The following is a 23,148-nucleotide window of genomic DNA, read 5'->3' as shown; positions in this document are numbered from 1 at the left end:
ACTTTTATACATTTTTTAAAAAATCTGTTCAAAATTTCAATTATCTTTGAGAGTAATAAAATTTTTCTGTGAAATTCAATTATTTGCAAAAATTTTAATAAAATTCTTGTCAAAATTTAAATTATCTTTATAAATAATAAAATTCATCCTAGAATTTCAATTATTTAAAATTTTTTTTTAAATTTCTGATAAAATTCTTTGCAAAATTCAAATATTTTCAAAAGTAAGAAAATTCTTCTCTGAAATTCAATTATTTGCAAAAATTTTAATAAAATTCTTGTCAAAATTTAAATTATCTTTATAAATAATAAAATTCATCCTACAGTTTCAATTATTTTTAATTTTTTTTTAAATTTCTGATAAAATTCTTTGCAAAATTCAAATATTTTCAAAAGTAAGAAAATTCTTCGCAGAAATTCAATTATTTTCAATATTTTTTTTTTAAATTTTCCTGAAAATTTCAATTATCTTGGTAAATATAAAATTTATTCTGCAAAATTCAATTATTTACTAATGTTTTATAAATTTATTCCCAATAATTCAATTATTTTCATAAAAAAAATAATAATTAAATATTTATTTAAAAAAGAAGTTATTGATGTTTTCGAAAAATTTGAAAGAAAGTAAATAAATGTAACAAAACATTTTTTTGACTCAAACTTTTTCCTTTAAATTTAAAAAAAATTTTTTAAATTTGAGTCGCATTTTACTAAAAAAATCTCGAAAAAGTCGATTAGTAGCATTTTTTCACAAAAAAGTCACATTTCCTTAGAAAAGTCGAAAAAAGTTAAAAAAAATCGTGCAATCCGAGCCCTGAAAATAAAGTTGAAAAAAATAAAACGAAACATAATTAAAAATACGAAAAGAAATATTTCTCTGGAACAACAATATATACAAAATTTGACTCTATTAAAGAATTTTTTAATTGTTTCCATCAAATACATTCGCTATTTTAGAAAAATTTACCGCTGTTCTAGGTGAAACATTTTTTCCGTGAGAGAAAATAGAAATGAGAGTTAAATAACTAATTGTAGCATAATTTTATTGTAATGAGTATTAAATCATCTTAATTGATAAATTTACACGATTCAGACTGACGATATTTCTCTATTATTATATAAATAAATATATATAAAATTGCTAATAATGTTCATTAAGTATTTAAAGACTCAACTCCCATGAACGTTAAATAAAATTTAAATCTTGCGGATGAGGATAATTTCTTTGAATACAGGAACAAGGAATTATCATCTCGAGTATCCTTATTGCATACTTGCACGTACTAAATGCACTATAAGTATGCAATAAAACTCTTGTTCGTGGACAAAACACTCTAGAGTTAAGAGATTAATAAAGTAATTATATACTGCTATAATAATAATATATGTTTGTAATAAATACCAAAAAAAACCCCTCCCCTCGTATACTTATATATACAACAACGATGACATGCGAAATCGTCTATAAATTCCTGTGTGTATTTATATGTATACGTATACCACGCGCAATTCGTTAATTCACCTGGAAAAGAGAGATATCTTCCATATGGGCTGACGTATCGCTTGTCTTGTACCTTTTCTTATCGTTATAGAACTTCAGCTTCCTTTCTTAGATATTTCTATACAGATGAGAATTTTTCCCACTCACAAAAACTGAGTGAAATTGATTTTTCTTATTAAAGTGTTAGAAAACATGCGAGTTTTTTTTATTTCGGGCGAAATTATTGTTAATTTTTATTTAAATCTCAATGAAATATAATTTTAATTCTATTTCAATTATTAATTATTATTAAGAATTATTTTATTCTATTGGAACTTATTATTTTTAATTATTAATTAAAATAGCAAATGCTACGCGCCGAACGTGATATTCAATTTATTATTATTATGAAAATGACAAAATGATTTATTTCCAAATAAAAATTTTTGAATAATTTCATAATCAGAATTTAAAAAATTCATTTATTAAAAATAATACATTTGCATTTCGTTTTTATTTTCTTTTCTCTAATTTATTTACTAGGAAAATTTTTACACTCCTTTTAGTTTGATTTACTGTTAAAAAAATAATTAAAAAGGAATTAAAATAATAAAAATAATTAGACACGACAAATTTCATTCTTTTTTGTGTCTATTTCAGGGCTCGGATTGTTCGACTTTTTCGACTTTTTTCGACTTTTCTAAGACAATATGTGACTTTTTTCGACTTTTTTGTAAAAAGATGCGACTAATAGACTTTTTCGAGATTTTTTTTTTAGTAAAATGCGAATGAAATTTAAAAAATTTTTTAAATTTAAAAGAAAAAGTTTGAGTCAAGAAAATATTCTGTTACATTTATTTACAAATTTCTTTAAAATTTTTCGAAAACATCAATAACTTCTCTTTTAAATAAATATTTAATTAATTTTTTTTCTATAGGAATTAAAATTCTATAAAAGATTCAAATTCAAACCTTTTTGAAATTAAACAACTTATAAAAAATTGTTATAAAACATGACCGAGTGATAAAATCTTTAATTTAAATTCTAAGACTTTATAAAAAAAAAATTTTTTTAATTATTTTTTATGCATATAATTGAATTATTGGGAAGAAATTTATAAAACATTAGTAAGTTATTGAATTTTGCCGAAGAATGTTGATATTTACAAAGATAATTGAAATAAAGAGAATTGAAAAAAAAATTTTTGAAAATAATTGAATTTCAGTGAAGAATCTTCTTACTTTTGAAGATAATTGAATTTTGCTAAAAATTGTATTAGAACTTTCAAAAATAATTAAATTTTCAGGATGAATTTTATTATTTCTGAAGATAATAAAAATTTTAATGAGAAATTAAAAAAAATTTTTTGAAAATAATTGAATTTCTGCGAAGAATTTGATTACTTTTAAAAATACCTAATTGAATTTCTAGGATGAATTTTATAATTTATAAAGATAATTGAAAATTTGACAAGAATTTTATTAATATTCTTTGCAAATAATTGAATTTTAGAAAAGAATTTTTTTACTTTTGAAAATAATTGAATTCCTGCGAATAATTTTATTAATTTTGGCAGATAAATGAATTTCTGCGTAAAATTTTATTAAACGTTTTGAAAATAATTAAATTATTACAAATATCTATATTAATATTTGAAAATAAGTTAATTCATAAGAAGAATTTTATTTTAAATTTGTAAAAATAATTGAATTTTTGCGAAGAATTTTATTACTTTTGAAGATAATTGAATTTCTGCGAAGAATTTTATTACTTTTGAAAATAATTAAATTTCTATGATGAATTTTATTATTTAGAAAGATAATTGAAATTTTGACAAGAATTTTATTAAAATTCTTTGAAAATAAATGAATTTCAGAGAAAAATTTTATTATTCTCAGAGATAATTGAAATTTTGAACAGATTTTTTAAAAAAAAATTTTGATAATAATTGAATTTCTGAAAAGAATTTTCTTACTTTTGAAGATAATTGAATTTTGCAACGAAATTTATTAGAACTTTTGAAAACAATTAAATTTTTAGGATAAATTTTATTATTTATAAAATTTTGACGAAAAATTAAAAAATTTTTTGAATATAATTGAATTTTTGCGAAGAATTTTATTATACTTTTGAAAATAATTGAATTTCAGAGAATAAATTTATTATTTATAAAGATAATTGAAATTTTGACAAGAATTTTATTAAAATTTTTGTTAAATAATTGAATTTTGGAGAAGAATTTTATTATTTAAAAAAATAATTGACATTTTAAAGAGAATTTTTAAAAAAATGTTAAAAATACCTAATTAAAATTTTACAATGAATTTTATTAAATTTTTAAAAATTTTATTCCTGATTGTTTGATATTAATGTATCTGTTGTTGAGAAATGTGATTTTTTTTTTTTACAATTTTGACAATTTCGTGTTTCTTTTTTGTCTTTTTTTTTTAAATTTCATGCGACTTTTTTTGACTTTTGTTGTAAATTAATACGACTTTTTTTGAGTCTTAAAGACGATCCGAGCCCTGCTATTTTTATTTTTTTTAATTTTAATTCCTTGTTTAGACACAAAAGAGAAGAATAAAAATACTTGGAAACAAAAAAAGGAAAAAATGTATAAACAAAAAGGAATAAAAATGTAAGAACATAAAATGAAAATTCTGCGAGAGGAAGAAGGGAAAGGAAATATTTTTCTCGAGAAATTTGCAAATTTAGAGGAATTATACGCGTGTTAACGTCTGAGAATATAATCAAATAGTTAATCACACATTAACGCTTCTAAATCAGCGTCAGTCTCTCCTTCTCCCTCTCTCTCTCTCTCGCTCTCTCTCTCATGGAGATTAATTTCAATGTCCATTGAGTCTACATATATAACATTCTGTCCCTGTTATACTCATTTGACCGCTGACATTTCCTAAGCCCAGGAGGATTTTATTAAATCCAGTAAGATTTCTTCCCATGTACACTATATACTGCTTCCAACGAATCATATAATTAAGTGCATTGCACGAGAGAGCACAAGCAATAGTATACGGGATGAATTCGTGTTGGAAAGTTTTGCAGATGAAACGTTTGCGCGGCTGCACAGACTGTGATGCTGCTCCTGCTGCCGCTGTATATACACATATATATGGATATAAATGTGTGTGTGCTTTTGCCTCGAGAGGAGACAATTGATAAAGGCAAATTGACGACGACGGTTAATGCCTATTGAGAATTCAACGAGCCTGGAACAAGGCTTGTAATTGTTTATGATCCACAGAGGAATGACAAACACAACCCATTTGAATATCACGCTATTCAATGTCTGCGATAAAATAATCTTCGAAAATTTTTCTCTCTTTTTTTATTCGATTTTATATCCGCGCGATTTCAGTGAGTTTCTTTCATTTTTTGATATCTTTGATTTTAAATATAGTTCTTTGCGATAAGTAGCTCACAGTAAAACGTGAAGTGTTAAAAATTTAAAATATAACACCAGAAAGGATTAAAATAATCTATTTTGGTGTTATTTTTAACTATATGAATGAAATTTTACTTTAAATAAAACACCAAAATCAACGATTTGTAAAAATTCAACGAATTTAGCTTCTCCAGGAAAAATAGTAAGTTAGTAAGTTAGTTACTAACTTACTAACTAACTTTGTAACATAGTTACTAAATTCAATTGTGTTAAAAAATTTTTAAAAATTCTCGTCAAAATTTCAATTCTCTTTATAAATAATAAAATTCTTCTTTGATATTCAATTATTTTACAAAATTTTAATCAAATTCTTGTCAAAATTTCAATTATTTTCAAAAGTTTTCTAAAATTCAATAATTTTCAATATCTACTATTTCAATAAAATTTTTCAAAAGAATTCCATTATTGAAAAAAAAAATTTGAATAAAATTCTACGCAAACATTCAATTATTTTCATAAATAATAAAAATTTTTACAGGAATTCAATTATTTACAAATTTTTTTTATGAATTTCTTCGCAACAATTCAATTATTTTCATAAATAATAACATTTTTACAGGAATTCAATTATTTTTATACATAATAAAATTTTTTACAGGAATTCAATTATTTACAAATTTTTTTTATGAATTTCTTCGCAACAATTCAATTATTTTCATAAATAATAACATTTTTACAGGAATTCAATTATTTTTATACATAATAAAATTCTTTTAGGAATTCTATTATTTTCAAAAATAATAAAACTCATTGCAGAATTTAAATTATTTTTAATGCAATTTTAATCGAATTCCTCGAAAAATGTAATTATTCTTAAAAATTTTATTAAAATTCGTCCAAAGAATTTAATGAGTTAAACAATTTGTTGATAACATTTTTTATGAGAATTTCATTTCAAGAAACATGAAATTAATAAATTATTTATTTGCATTTTATTTGTATTTAAATAATTGAATTTCTAGTAGAATTTACTAATAAAAAAGAGTTTTAAAAATGAATTGCAATTAAAATTTTAGATTATAATTAAATATTAAAAGCATTATAACTTGGTTTTGTAGAAATAATTAAATTTTGAAAAAGTTTTAAACTAGAATCATTGAAATTCTTTCTTAATTTTTCATATTTTTGCCAAAAAAATTCTGTAGAATTAATTCTTTTTAAAAGTTTAATAGGATTTTTATTGAAATTATTTCAAGTTTTTATTTTTCAATATATATTTAATTGCAGAATTTCCGAATAATTGAACTTTTGTAAAATTGAATTGTAAACGAATGAATTTGAAAATTTTCATAAAACTCATCGCAGTGTTTCAATTATTTTTCATACAATTATAATTGAATTCCTTGAAAAAAATAATTATGTTCATGCAAATTTTAATAAAATTCGACAAAAGAATTCAATTATTTAAAAATTTGTCACTAAAATTCTTTATGAGAATTGAATTTTGAGAATCATTCAATTATTCAATGAATTATTTACTTTTGCATTTAAATAATTAAATTCTTGTGGAATTTTCTAATAAAAATTGATTTTCATTTCATAAAAATGAATTTCAGTTAAAATTTTAGATTATAATTGAATATTAAAAGCAATATAGCGTGAATTTTTAGAAATAATTGAATTTTGAAATTAATTTTTTTTAAAAAGGTTAATTGGATTTTCTTTTATATTATTTAAAGTGTTTATTTTCTAATATGCATTTAATTAAAGAATTTAGGAATAATTGAAATTTCGTGAAATTGAATATTGTAAACAAATGGATTTAAAAATTGCCAAAGAACTTTTTCGAAAATTATTAAAAATAATTGATATAAAGTAAAATTGTAGTTAAAAATTTTTGAAAATAATAATTGAATTGAAATAATGAAAATAATTTTGAAGAATTATAATATTCTTATAATATAAAATAATGATTTTATTACTTAGTCATCTTTAATTATTATAAAATATGAAAAAATCGATCACTCCGAGTCGAATCACTCCGAACTCGGAGTTATCGATATCTTCATGTTTTATAGTTATAAAAAAATTTAATAAACTAAAATTTCATTCATTGTAAAAAATAACACCAAAATTGATTATTTTAATCTTTTTTGGTGTTAATTTAATCTGCAACACTTTTTAATACCTCACGATTTACTGTGAGACTCTTAATCTTTAATTTTTAAGAAGATGTTGTTCTTAAAAAATTGCAAAGATCGAAAGGTCTTTAAAAAAATGTACAAGGGGGAGAATATTTTTTCAAATCTTTACGAAAATTTTTTCGCTATTGAAATTTTATTTGATTTATTTAATGTTTATATTATTGTTGCTATTTTTATATTTTTACTCCAAAAATTATAAACAGAACCCGAAATTTTTTGCTTCTGTAATTTGTTTTCTTTCTTATTTTAATTTGATTATTAGGTTTTATTAAAATTAAATATTTATTTTCATGTATTTATTCAATCCGTTTATTTAATAATTTTCTTTAATTTACAATATTCCTTTTACTCGTTGGTTACATTCATTTAACTTAATTTATAATGTAACTTACACTTAATTATTAATTACTTTCTCAATTTAAATAGTAAAAATGTTCACTAATTTTAATTAGAGACTGACTATTTACTTTTGAATTAATTAGTAATAAATAAGTAAAAATAATTTAGTAAATTTACTACTAAATCAGAACAAATTACAATTTATTAGTCAAATTTACTAATTCAAAAGCAAAAAATCAGTCACTAATTGAAATCAGTAAACATTTTTTGTTCTAATTCAGATTTAGAGAGTAGTTAATCACCTTTTTTTTTAATTTAATTTAATTTAAATAAATTATTAAACTACGTAAATTTTAAAAATCATTTATTGTTCTATTTTTATAATATTACATTCATATATACTGTATAAATAATAAATGTAGAAAAACTCACTGATCGATGAATTGGACAGCTTTCGTTGTTCTGAAAAATATTTAATAATTAAAATTATAATTAAATATGTAACCAAACATCACTAAATTACTGAAAGAAATATTTCTGTTATCTTCTTTTTATCCTTTCTTACAAATTATCTATAGAAGAGAAGTTGAGAGAATTTTGTCTCTTCAGGTCCTGAATAAATAAATAGGTGACCAGATGTTGTCAAAATTACCGACTTTTCGACGACGCCAGATTGGTTCTCCTAATGAAGACAGCATCTGGCTTTTATTTATTTATTTTTATTTATTTATTTACTTAACTTGAAAAATTAGAGGCGAATTCCTCTAAATGTCTCTTTAAGTATTAATGTATGTATCACCTTCAAATGTCTTTCTAGGAAAGTCGGAAGGAAGAAAATTACTCACTAAAAATGATGACAACGTGTTATAATCTTCGCTAAAGTGTAAAAATTTAATCTGATATAAATATATTTTTTATTATAGTTTATTATATCTTTAATATTTTCTATTATATTTATTATATTTTTTATTATTCTCATTATATTTTTTATTATTTTTATTATTTTTATTATTATTATTTACTAATTTTTTATTAAACTTTTTATATTTTCCATTATTATTATTATTACTACTACTTATTATTTTTTTACCATTTTTTATTTATTTGCAGATAAATTTTCCCCTTTTCCAAATAAATTTTTTGCATTTTTTAAATTTCTATTTAGATTAGAGACTGGAACTGTAAATAAATTGCAAAAAAGCCGAATATGTAACTTTCGGGTGGATTCGTGAAGCTTCGTGTCCGCTCGGGTCGCGTCGCCACGAGGCAGCCAACGAGCCTTCACGAATGGATCCGAAACTTACGAATTCCGCCATTTGCCATTTAAGTTGTTTCGCTTTTTTCTATTTTTACAAATAGGAAATAAAACTTGTTCGAAAATAGAAAAACTGTATAAATAATAAATTGCAATTTATGCCCATCTGTTAAAAAATAATATAAAAACTTTAAAAATTCTGCGCATTTTATAAAAAATCCTTTTTTGTAAATAAACCTAAAAAGACAACTTTTAATTACTTTTTTTCAATTTCTAAAACTACTTTCTAGTAATTAATCATTAATTAACAAATTAGAGACAATTAAATTTATAAGTGGCTCAAAATTAAAATATTAAAAATTAGCATTTGCAAAGAGATAATAAGAGTAGAGAAAAATTTCATAGATGACTATATTAACGTCAAGAAATCAAGAAAGAAAAAAAAATCTTTCTGAAAATGAATTCTTCTCGCATAAAAAAAATTCATGGGATTCATTCTTAATAACTCCCGATTCACATGACACTAGGTTCAGCAATATTGTTTCTCTACAGGAAATCCTGTCGATAACTTGAAACCAGTTATCGGATATTGTATTAGATATTTACCGAGAAACTTTTCTCTTCCTATCAAAACAAAAGACACACACACACACACACACACTCTCTCTGAATGTAGACTATATTATTGTCCCCATGGAAAAACATTGCTTGAATATTTTGCTTGTTCAGAATTTTTTTTTTTTTTTTTTTTTGAAAAAAGCGAACGTGTACTTATTTATATATACACACATTTAGGAGAAGAGAAGATATTCAGAACCGTGTGAGTTCATCAAAGTTTTAACTCATTCGCTGTCTTGTCTTATATATTTTTGTAGCTTGCATGCACGGTATATTTATTAACCCGTCAAGTGGCACATTATTCATCGCTTAATCAACCACACAGCCGTCCGTCACATATCTGTACGAGACGGGTATATAGTATATATTAGAGAGAGAAGGGATGACGCAGTTCAAGGAATCTTTCGAACCACAACACACTGGTCAAGGCTACAAAAGGCCACTGCCTATCTCTCTTTCCCATATGAAATGCTTTATAGAAAATAACCCGCATAAAATTTCAGCTGGACATTTTCTTTAGTACTTCCTCTCGTATTTCATTTTAATATTTCACTTTACAAAAGGGTTTTTTTTCTGTTCTTGTTGATTAGAAAACGAATTTAGTAACTTTTACTGAAATTTTTATGGAAAAAGCTAAAATTTGTGCAACTTCCAGTCGATTTTTTTATTTTCTGTTGGGCGAATTTTGCTATTTTTTATTTTTTAAGGAATATGTGAGATGGCTCAGTGGTTACGCTACTCGACTCGCGACGGTAACAAGACCGGGGTTCGATTCTTCCCGTCTGGATTTTTTTCCTCGCGAATTTCCTTCAATGTGGTGACATTTACTTCGAACGTAACAAAATTTGCATTGGAAACAGTAATAAAATTGAAATAAAAATAAAAAGGCCAAAAACTGCCATTGTTTGCAAAATAATTCGAAATCGCTTTCTCTCTTTCCCATAAAAATTTATACAAAATAACCCGCATAAAATATCAGCTGGACTTTTTCTTTTGTATTTCCTTTTAATATTTCCCTACTCAAGGATTTCCTGTCCTAATTTCCGTTAAGTTGAAAACGAATATACGAATTCACCTTTACTGAAAATTACTTTCTTTTTCAAATTTTTTCAATTACAAAATTTTTTCTTTACTGAAATTTTATGGAAAAAGCTAAAACGTCTGCAATTTCTAGTTGATTCTTTATTTTTTTTTCACATTCGTTTGAAAAAAATTTGCTATTTTTAAAGAATTTTTAGTGAAATCAGCAATTTTTGAGAATATGTGAAACGGCTCATTGGTAACATTACTCGACTCGTGACGCCAACGAGACCGGGGTTCGATTCTTCCCGTCCGGATTTTTTTCCTCTCGAATTTCCTGCAATTCGATGGCATTTACTTCGAACGTAACAAAATTTACATTGAAAATAGTAATTAAACTAAAATAAAAATTGAAAAAAAGGCCAAAAAAATTCCTTCATATTACAAAATAATTAGAAATCGGTTTGAACAATAAGCAAATAGTTTAAAATTGCTAAAATGTTACTTTCACTTTATGCTTCATTTACTGAAGAAAGTAATAGAAAATATTTTATTTACTTTTCAAAATTTCGAATTTTATCAAATTTTCATTGAAGGTTTTTATTATTTCTTTTTTAAAAAAATTCTCTTTTAGAAAAATTCTTTTTTTATCACTGAACTTTAAGGGAATTGTTCAGGATTAAAGTTTTTTTTTTGGCCAAAAAAAATGAAAATTGCAATTGTCACTGGGATATAGAGTTTCAGTGTTTTTTCATCGACTCCTAAAAAGACAATGACGTCGCACTTCTTTTATATATAATGAAAGAGTATATTTTTAACGACAATGTTACACATTTTTTGTTGCTGTACGCCATGCGTCCCTATATATATTGAAAGCAACACGAAGAAAATTTCTATTTTAGCTTGGCCCTGCGTAACCCTGTAATTATGTCCATTAGTCAGAGAGTTTATACCGTTACAAACTTATTTTCAATACTGATTAGTTTTCGAATTTTAGAAAATTTTTTTTTCTTTTCTTCAAAAATACACACACTAAAGTGATGGAAGATGAGGGAAATCGCTTTTAAACGAGTCGGTAATTACTTTTTAAAATAGTGTCGCAATTTAAAGACACTTATGAAATATTCTTCTGTAATTATATATATATATTTTTTCATAAGTTAAAAATATTTCTTTACTTTTTTTTTCTTTTAGAGAAATCTTTTTAATCTTTCTTTCTTTCTTTTTTCTCGATTAAAAAAGCCACGAATTGATCTTTTCTCGATTTGTTATTTATTGTCTCTGTAATTAATTATGTTTCTTCGATTTTTAAGTGTTTTTTATTTTTTTCCTTTCTGAAATATTTTTTTTTTAATGGAAAGTTTTTTTCTCTTTTAAATGTTTTTCTTTATTTAGTAAGAGTTATAATAAAAAAATTATTATTATTATTATTATTATTATTATTATTATTATTATTATTATTATTATTATTATTATTATTATTTACAAAACAAAATTTAGTATTGTTGTTTTGACAATTTCTTGTGAATACTACTTGTTGTTATTGTAATAATAATAATTTAGATATTTATTGTAATTTGTAATTATTTTTTGTAACAAAATTTATTGTTGTTGTTGGTTTTTTAAAATTTATTATAGTTCTTTTTATTATTTGTTGCGAGTTATAATTATTGTAACAAATAAACAATAATTGTGATTCACAACAAAATTTGTTTTTTTACATTTCGTTGTGAATAATTTATTAACTAAATAATAGTAATTATTGTTTATTTACAAGTTATAATAAACAATAATTATTATTTAGAACAAAATTGTTTTTTAATGTAGAAAACCTTAGATTTTATTTAACGAAATTTTAAGAAGTTGAGAATTTGTAACATTTCGTCAATAATTTTATTGAATATTATAAAAATTAATAACTTTTCGTCTCAAAACTTTTTTCGATTTTTAACATTTTTTTCAACTTTATAATTTTTTTTTTATTTCACTTTACTTTGAAATTATTATTATTATTATTATTATTATTATTATTATTATTATTATTATTATTATTATTATTATTATTATTATCATTATTTTACACAAGCACCTTGAGAATCTTATATATTAGTGACGAAGACGTCTTTGACCTTTTGTGTGGCGAGAAAAGCGCACACAGGTCGCCAGCGCGCAATCGATCAGGAAGCTCTTCTCAAATCCGTATAGACTTTTTCGATCAAATTTTTTTGTCCGATCCTCTTTTGAGTCATTCGGCAAAGGATATCTTTTCATCTCGTAAATTCGATTTATTAGATTTGAAAAAGGGGCAAAATGTCCTTGAACGCGGTTGAACTTTAATTGGAAATCAGCCGCGCAAGATTAATCAAGACCTGCGCGATTAATGATTGATTAACAATTTAATTTATCCGTACTCATCGTTATTATTCTTTTCTCTCTCTCTCTCTCTCTCTCTCTCTCTCTCTCTCTTTTTCTGCTCTGAATTCTTAAAGAGAGAGAAGATTGTAGAGAAAAAAGAATCATATTGAAGAGGTGCGAGAAAATAATTTCAATATCGATCGGATCCGGTATATATAAAAGAATAAGTTGATTTTTTTCTGTTCGTGAAAAAAATAGAATGTATAAAATTTTACTTTTGTAGGAAAAATTAAAGAAATAATAAATAAAAAAATTAATTATTTTTATAATTTCTAAATTAAAAAAATTGTTGTAAATTCAAATTCAAATTTATTAATAGTTAAGTTTTTGGCCTAAACTATGAAACGATTCAAAAATGTTCCGTATTTTATTTTATTTTCTAGTTTTATTAAATTTTTTCTAATTTTTTTCAACTTTTTTTAATATTTTTTTCCATTTGTTCTAATTTAAAATTGCAATGTTCCGTATGTTCCCTTTATTTTACTCTGTTTTCTAAGTTTTTAATATTTTTCTAAAAAATATTTTTGGTTTTTTTTTTGACAAAAACAAAAGTATGGATAATTTTTTTTTTTCGTTTTCTTTTATTGAGCAATTGAGAATTCAACTAAAATGGAAATCCTCGAGTTGTGTGTCTCGATTCGTAACGTGCGAAAGAACTAAGAGTCATTTCTTTATTTCTCCAAGAAAAAAATAATTCTTTTCGCCTTATTTTTAATTGATTTCGTATACTTCTGATTCGAATGCTGACAATCCAAATTTTTTTTCCAATGAATTTTTTTTTTTGTTCTTTACAGTGATATTTGAGAAATTAGTCATCGAAAATCATCATCATCATCATCATCATCATTCTGCGCTATTTATGTATTGGAATCTGCGCTCTGAATTTCTTCTTGTCTCGCTGGATGCTGTGGACCATGAAACAAATTGGTAAGTGAGTTTTGTATTATTCTCGTATCTCGTTTCATTCGCGACGTTATATATAAGGCCCCAAGGCCGAAAAGTGTAAGGACGACGCAGATGGACAAAAACTACCGGAACGAGGTTCGGCTATATCTTTTCTGACCTGAGATATAGTATATAGAGAGACTCGTGTGACTCGTGAGCGTCCGAGACGAACTCGGATTAGTCAAGGGCTGCGGGAGGCTGTGTACCACCCGGCATTTTTCGTCTGATCTATCCGTGCCGCGATCTTCGCGCAGATAGACCGAATCCGATGGGGGAAAAAGAAATTCACTCTCTCCCCCCTTCTTCCTGACCCCTTATATCTCAAAACTGACACACGAACACGGGAATGGAAAAGCGTCGTCGTCGTCGCGCATTGTAATGTTGACGAAGAAAAGATCTTCGTACTTTGCGGTTCATAAGAAAACAGGAATAATTCTTTTCATTCATACATATACAACAACCAATGCTTAATACTCAAGCGTATCGCGTTTTACTTTTTTTTTCTTCTTCTACTTCTCTTTTTTTTCTCTCTAAGGTATCAAAGATCTATGATGATATTCCACTCACACCTGCTCTGGTTACTTTACTATTTATGCAGCCGTTGAATCGTTTTTTTCTCTCTCTCGATATTTTTTTTTTCATTTCACGACGAAATTTACCTAGATTTCTACGAGAAAGAAAAACACCTTGCAGTCCCTGTTTTTGGTTCAACGATTTTTTTCTTTTTAGTTCGAATCTTGACAAGAATCTTGATTTGAATAATCAAAGAGAGTAAAAATAGAAGCAGGCTTCGCACTCATCTATTGAAACTAAAACCTAGTATTTACTACTTTTTTTACAATTATAGCTACTACTAATTATTTTTGAAAAGAAACTATAAAAAATCTAAAAACTTAACCATTTAATAAATTTGGAATTTAAATTTATAACAATTAGAAAAAATATAATAAAATTAGAAAACAGAATGAAATAAAAAGAACTAAAAATAAAATAAAATACGGAACATTGTAATTTGAAATTAGAACAAATGGAATAACAAATATAATAAAATTGGAGAAATTGAAAAAAAATATTGAAATTGAAACAAAATGAAATATAATAAAATTCGAAAACAGAATATAATAAAAGGAACATCGGAACATTGTAATTTTAAAATATAGAATAAATAAAAAAATATAACAAAATTGGAAAAAATATAATAAAATTAGAAAAAAGAATAAAATAAAAGTATAAAATAGAAATAAAATGAAAATAAAAAAGCAGAATAGAATAAAAATAAAAAAATTAACGAGATATTCACTTAAAAATTCAAAAAGTAATTGAATTTTATAAAAGTCGTGTTTACAATTATTTATTTCCAAATATCAACTTTAATTTGTTAATAATTTCGGATTTAAAATTATAAAAATCTCATTTTTTAACTAATTGTAATTATATGTTATTTTCAAACAATTTTTATTTTAAACATAAATTCCTCAAAAAATTTAAGTATTTTTTATAAATTTGAATAAAATTCGTTTAAAAAAAATTGTTATAATTCCATAACTTCTTCAAAAGAATACAATTAATTTAAAAAATTTTAATAAAAATCGAAATTATTTTAAACATTTTAATTTTAATTCTGCAGATAAATTCAATTTTTTTTAAAATATAATTTTAATAAAATTTCTCAAACGAATTCAATTTTTTTTTAAGGACATTCGAACCTTTATGACGTCACAGTTTATGCAAAGCATTTTTTTTTAAACTATGACGTCATAAATGTTCAAATGCTCTTAATAAATTTTAATAAAATTCCATTTAATAATTGATTTATTTTTAATTCAATTTTTATAAAATTCATTAAAAAAATTTATAAGAATTCAATTAATTTCTCAAAGGAATACAATTATTTTTCCAAATTTTAATAAAATTCAAATATTTTCTAAATTTTAATAAAATTTTAAATATTTCAAATTTTAATCTAATGAATTTTAATTCTCCATGCGTGAATAAAGTTATTTAGAAAATAATTTTAATAAAATTCTTCAAAATAATTCAATTATTTTCCAAAATTTCAAAATGTTTCAAATTGAAGTTTTAGAAAATTTTGATTTTAAAAAATTTTAGTTAAATATTCTAAGGAAGTTGGTTTTTTGAAAAATTTTGATTACAATTTTTTTTATATTAGTTAAATCGTGAAAATATATATATTTAATTGAAAAACTTTAAATTAAATATTCAAAATTTCAAATTTCAAATTCCTTAAATTTCATGAAATTGAATTGAAAAGAAGTTGATTTCCAAAGTATTTTAGGTGAACTTTTTTTTTCTTTCAAATAATTAATTGAATTCTCAACGAACTTTTTACAAAAATTATCAGAAATAAGTGATTCAGAGAAGAATTTTAGTTAAAATTTTAAAAAATACTTGAATTAAAATTAAAATCTTGAAAATAATTTTAAAACTTTTCTTTTTCCCTTTGAAACTTTTTCAAACATTTTCCAATTTTCTTCTAAAAAAATTGAGCAATATTTGCAATTGATAAAATAGAAATAAAAAAAAAATTTACGAAATTAGAAAATAATTGCAGAAGTAACAAAAAAAATAATTTTACACAAACAATAGAAAAAACTATTAAAAAAATATCAAACGCTTTAAAATAAAAACACTTATTTTAATGCCTCGAATAATCGTCTATGAAAATTTTCCTTATTGAAAGTAATCTCCTCAGATAAACATAATTCATTTAAAATCATACAACATAGAATAAAGGAAATTGAATATGATAATTGTAAATTATATAAAGAAATTATATATATATGAAAAGTCGTTAAATTGTTTAAAGGCAAATTGTCGATTATAAAAAAGTGTCGATTGCATTTAAACACTATCCATTTCTTTATATGCGCCACGTAAAGTAATTCATAAATAACAAAGCAATAAATAATCTGGCCCTAAGGAGTGTAAATGTGTTTTCAAATTGCAATTTTCAATGTTAGAAGTAGAATTAAATTGCACATATACACCTTCCTACATATTTATATATATATACCTATACAGATATTGAATCCGTAAAAGCTTCTACGACCTATTTATCTCGTGTCAGTGTACGATTTCAGTGTTACGTATTTTAACGATCAGCAAACACGCTATTCAGTTACATGGATTTCAAATTGTTCTTCCGTCGCTAAAGTGCTGATTTATGTATCTTTTAGCCCCCAGCTTTGTTTTTTTTTATGTCAAAAAAATAAAAAAAAAAAAGAAAATAAAAAATACACCCGATTGTTGTCTCGCGAATCGCATGTTATTAATCTAAATGGTTTTTGTTTGTTTATTGTTTAGAAAATGATTTTTTTATTTCGTTTCCTCTTCAATTTTTTTTTTTTTTGCTAATTTGCTTGAATTTTTATTTTGTTTCCTCTTCGCTTTTTTCTATAATTTGGTTTATTTTTCTATTTCGCTTCCTCTTCAATTTTTTTTTTATAATTTGGTTGCGTTTTCAGTTTTTTCTGTTCAATTTTTCCATTTTTTTTTTTGTATAAAAAATTTATTTCTAAAAATAAATTATTATTTTTTTTTAATATTAGGAAAATTTTTTTCAAATCGTAAGAAATATTCCAAGACAATTTTTGGAAATAATTTTCATGAAGGAATTTAGGAAAATATTTAATTCAAAAATGTTGAGTATCAACAGAAATTGGGAAAGTTTGTTTAGAACGAAATTTTTACAGTGGTAAGAATTTTTTTCGGAAAAATATTATACAATGAAAAAATTCTAAATTTTGTTCAAAACGAATAAATATTTGACCGAATGAAAGAAATAAGGTTGATAACATAAAACTGAAGCTTTGTTTGGTTAAATAAAAAAATTTATTTATACGACGAAATTCTTTCTTTAATTTTTGAAAAATTTATCAAACTGAGTCAAATATTTATTTAATAATCATTTTATTTACCACAAATAAATATTTTTTAAACTTTTTATTAAAAATTAAAAGAAATTTTATTTCCAAAAGGGTTTTAACTTTTAACACCAGTTCACTGGAAAAAATACACAAAAATAAATATTTCCAAACAGTTTTAAATTCAAAAATATTTTTAATGTAAAAATTTTTAATAAATATTTTTAATAAATATTTTTAATAAATATTTTTAGCGCTTATTTAAAAACATTATTCAAACAAAAATTTGATTAAAAATTTCCAACACGTATAATTTTTCCCCGAGTGAAAAAAATTCCCTTCTAAACATAAAATAAAAAATTCAATTAATCACAAACATCCTAGAAACAATAGGAAAAAAATTTATTCACAAGTGTAAATAATAAAAAACACGAAAAACATCCTAGAAACAATAGGAAAAAAATTTATTCACAAGTGTAAATAATAAAAAAACATAAATAAAACTTTGCAAAAGCAAAAGGGAAACTTGGAATACACGAAAAATTAGTTCTATATTGTTATATAGTAAAAAAAAATTTGATATTTCACACTACTGTGAACTTGAATTTGTTCATGAAAAATTCATAAAAATACAAAATTCTGATAGAAAAAAAAGTGTGCGGGCAACTATTTTTTTTTTTTTTTTTGCACGAATACAATGTTTCATTTATGACTAGTGAAAAGCTGCCTTTCCACATATATATCCATTTGAAGATAAATTCACACACAATACATACTGTTCTTTTCAGTGAAATAAAATTTTCATTGTGGCGAAATAATCGAACTACATTTATTTTCCTTTGAAATCAGACAAAATGTTTATTCAATACATATATAAAAAAAAAATTACGAATACTTTTGAAAAGCGTAAATGAGAATGTTAAGAGGTGAATAAGCATTCATTCCACCAAAGTGAATTTCAAAATTTATATATACATTTTATATATAGCCATACAAAACTCTCCGCGTATATTTTATAATATGCGCGCGTTTTGAAACTATTTTTCATTAATTTCTCCGTACAATTGAAATGGTGCACATAGGTATTTTTTTTACGAGTGCACCTTTCAGGTTTAAATCACACAAAAAACGTTATGTTTCTATTTGTTTTAAAACATACATCCACTTATAATCAAATGAAACGATTATTCTTTTTTTTTTTGTAGGAAAAAATTATTCTCCTTTAATTAAAACGAATTTTTGCTTATTAAATGAAGGAATTTCTTTAATTATTATTTTGTTTTATCAATTTTTCAACGTCAAATTTTTTCTCACTTATATTCGATTTGATTTTCCTTTTTAAAAATGCAAAAAAAGGTCAAAATCTAAAAAACTTTATAAACAATAATACAAATACAGCAATTAAAATTTTCATTTGAATAGACAAAAATTGATCGTTTTTTTTCTACTTTTTCCGTTGTAAAAATTGCTTATCAATAAAAATAATTTAGATATTTTCTACAAAAATTGACAAAAGTTTCTTAATGCAAATAATTTTTATTTAAATATAACATTTAATTGCGAAGTTTGTTAAAAATTAGATGCTTTGTCCTTTGACCAAAAAGGTACGAAAAAAATGAAATGAAATTAATTTAAATGAAATAAATGAAACTAAATTAAATTAATTTTACCATTGGGTGATAAATTTAATTAGTACTAAATTAATTTTGATTAAAAAAAGGCAAAAATATAGACTTGGATTTATTTTTTATCTGACACCTCGTCACATATTCTTGCTTAAAAATAATTTTAGTGAAGTTTCACAACGTTTATATTAATTTTTAACGATTCTCAAATCAAAATATAATTTTTACGAGTTTTTCCCAATAAAAAATTAAATTATAATTGATGCCTTAATTAATTTTTAACGATTTTTGCTCAAAACAATTTTTTCTAAACATGAAAATTATTTTTTTCTCCTGAAAATTTATTGATTATTTTATTTGTTTTTTTTATTCTACTATTTTATTCGTTTGTGAAAATAATTATTTTTCGAAGAAGCAACAATTACTTTTAAAGGGGAAATTAGTATATAAAAAAATTTTATTTTTATTTTGAACGTTTTTTGGATAAGAAAATATTTTTCAAAACAAGTGAATAAAATCCTTTTTTTGAAAATAACTATTTTTCCCAAAAATTAATAAACATTGATGACTTTTAAAAGAAAAAATTGATAAAAATAGAAAAAATTTTATTGCTTTCGTCGTGAGAGAAATATGACATTTTTTCAATCGTTCATCGCATGAACATTGTGTGAACTTCACATTCAAAGTAAAAGTATTTATTTGACAATAAGTTTGCAAATTTTTTTTCCAGTCCAATTTTACAATTGTTATTGTTATTATATTATTTTCTTTATTTATTATTTTTCTTAACAATCAGATAATTTTTTTTTTACTAATTGATAAAACAAAAATTTGTATTGAAATTTGACGAAATATTTAGTTATTTCTTTACTAATAATTAGTAAAGAAAAAAATTTTATTGAAAAAAATTTCAATGGATATTTTGGGATATAATTAGTTTCTTTAAAAACTGCTTAAGAAAATTTTAACTAAAACTTTACGAATTATTATTTTTTCTATTTATTATTTTTTTTAATTAGCAGATAATTTTTTCTACTAATTGATGAAGAAAAAAATTGGACTGAAATTTGACGAAATAATTAGTTATTTCTTTACTAATTAGTAAACAAAAATATTTTTTTTTAAATTGATGAAGAAAACTTCAACCTAAATTTTATGAAATCATTTTTTTTTATTCATTATTTTGTTTAGTTAGCAAATTATTTTTTGTACTCATTCATAAAATGAAAAATTGATCCAAAGTTTTACGAAATAATTAGTTTTTTTATTAATTTTTTTTAATTAGCTAAATCTTCAGCCGAAATTTTACGAAATAATTATAGTTAGTTTTTTTTATTAATTTCTAAATAAAAAAATCAAACCGAAATTTTATGAAATAATTTACATTTTATTCAACTACAATTTAAACAGATAGAGTTCGTCTCGAAAAAATAAACAACAAAAATTTTTTGCATTCGTAATAATTCGGAAAATCCGCAAAGGCTATATTTTTATGATCGAGAAAATTAATAGAAAACACAATTCCCTGTGAAAAAATAATAATCAACAGGAGATTAATTTTTCCCATCACAGAATGAATTGAATTTATAGAGAGAATTTATATTTTTCCCTTGATTTTTAATTACTGGAATTTCTTCATTTTTTTTTTGTTTTAAATTCTATTTGTATTATAGGTACAAATTCTTTTTTTTTATTTTGCAGTGAATGTAAATACACATGCAGGTAGAGAGAGAGAGAGAAAGGTATACAGCACACAGGATATTCTGAAGTGTCCGAGCAAACGAAGCTATACATAATAATACCCGCGTACACACATGTCAAACATCAAAAGAAACAAGAGAGCCGGGTCGAGTGAGTGAGAGAGAGATAAAGAGAAAATCAAACCTGTCGGTACATAGATTGGAATGGAGGCGCGGTCATAATTCAATATTTGTTCAAAGTTAGCGGATGGCGCCGGAAAGGCCCTGCGGAATGGTTCGTTTGAACAGCCATTAGTATTAGTTTATCCATGTACCTTACTAATTGCCGTTTTAAGTTCTAGACAATCGCAGCTTGCGCTCTTTTAACAAATTCCTCGACGCTCAACAGTGGAAACTATATAAAGTCTTGAAATTTGTTTTTTTTATTTCAAAGATTCACGTTTCTTCATTCAGCAGCTGAAATTTTCTTTTTTTCTTTTTTTTTGGAGAAAATGTGCAAATTTTATACTTTTTTCTGTTTGATTTAATTTTCCTTATTTCAAAAAGACAAACTTTATTATTAAGGGAAAGGTAAAGAATATTTTTCACTAAATCAAGAAAATAATTTAAATATCCCATAAAATTATTTTTAAGGTTTTTTTTGTGAGTTTCCAAGGTAAAAATCGACTAAAAATGATGTAAATGCAATTTAATTTTAGTAGTAAAACTTTAATCAAATTCAGATAAAAATAGTAAAACATTTTAATACATTAAAAATTTTTAAAGCTTTATTAATAAAATTATATTTAAAAACAATCGTATTTAATTATTTTTATTATCGTATTTATTTATACTAAGTTTAAGTCAGACAAGAAAACAATTAAAGATTTAAAAAATTAAAAATCAATGTAATTTCAGTAGTAAAAGCCTTTTTAAGTCAGACAAAAACAATGAAAGATTTAAAAAATTTAAAATTCATTGTATTTTCAGTAGTAAAATTCTATTTAAGTCAGACAAAAACAATTAAAGATTTAAAACATTAAAAATCAATGTAATTTCAGTAGTAAACGCCTATTTAAGTCAGACAAAAATATTAAAAGTCAAAATTAATTAAAAATTATGACAGTTTCAGTAGTAAAATTTTATTTAAGTCAGACAAAAAAGGTTAAAAATAAGAAAAATTATAAATAATTGTAGTTTCTGTGGTGAAACTTATTTTAAATTAAAAAAGCGATTAAAAAATTTTCTCAATGTTTTGAAAAATAAACAAAAATGATTTGAAAATATTTTAACACAACTATTTCGAAAAGTTTCTAATTCAATAAATTTAATACATTAAAAGTAACTGCAGCTTTAGTAGAAAAATTATATTTAACAACAATCGTAGTTTCAGTAGTAAAACTCTGTTTCAGTCAGACAAAAACAGTTAAAATTTAAACTACACTGAATTTTATTGTAATTTCAGTGATAAAAGTTATTTTCAATTATAGCCAAAAAAAATAGTAGAAAGTACAAATGTAACGAAATAGTTGGAATTTCAGTAGTAAAATTTATTTTAAATCAGACAGCAATTAAAAAATTTTTTATATGAAAATAATCAAAATGGATTTTGAAAGTTCTCTTCACCACTACTTTGAAAAATTTCTAATTTTAAAAATTTAATATATTTAATACATTAAAAATTTTTTGTAGTTTCAGTAACGAAATTATATTTAAAAATAATTGTAGTTTCAGTAGTAAAACTCTATTTAAGTCAGACAAAAACAGTAAATAATAAATAAAATTTTAAATAATTGTAGTTTTAGTAGTAAAAGTATGTCTTAAGTCAGGCAAAAATAGTGAATATTGTCAACTTATTGTCAGTCAGACAAAAGAATTTACAAAATAAGAAAAAATTAAAAATTATATTGTTTCAGTGTCAAAATTTATTTTAAATCAGAAAAAAGGATGAAAAAATTTTCCCAACGTTTAGTAAATTGGTTTTAATTGTAAAATTCGATTCAAGTCAGACAAAAATGCTAAAAATTTAAATAGATTAAAAATAATTGTGATTTCAATAGTGAAACTCTGTATTTAAATCGGAAAAATTTAAATTTAAAAAATAGTTAAACATCGAAGTAAATTAAAAATTTTGTAGTTTCAGTAATAAAACTATATTTAAATGAGGCAAAAATAGTTAAAATTCAAACTACATTAAAGTTTATTGCAAGTTCAATGATAAAATTTATTTTTAATTAGCCAAAAACAGTAAAAAAAAGTCTAAATATAACGAAATAATGGT

The 23,148-nt window shown here is 23.0% G+C and overlaps 1 long non-coding RNA gene across 1 annotated transcript in view; it reads left to right on the top strand.

The window, feature by feature from the left end:
• The window catches only part of LOC122499906, a 116,069-nt gene extending 94,499 nt beyond the window's left edge, over positions 1–21,570 (top strand). The window contains exons 3-4 of the long non-coding RNA XR_006301402.1: positions 13,529–13,661; positions 20,890–21,570. This is a non-coding gene — a long non-coding RNA (uncharacterized LOC122499906). The remainder of the gene's footprint in view (positions 1–13,528; positions 13,662–20,889) is intronic.
• Positions 21,571–23,148: the final 1,578 nt, after the last annotated feature.

The sequence above is a fragment of the Leptopilina heterotoma genome, unplaced genomic scaffold (assembly GCF_015476425.1).
Source record: "Leptopilina heterotoma isolate Lh14 unplaced genomic scaffold, ASM1547642v1 Lhet_18, whole genome shotgun sequence".
Classification (NCBI taxonomy): domain Eukaryota; kingdom Metazoa; phylum Arthropoda; class Insecta; order Hymenoptera; family Figitidae; genus Leptopilina; species Leptopilina heterotoma.
Note: the sequence above shows the minus strand (reverse complement) of the source record. Positions and strands in the feature narration are given on the sequence as shown.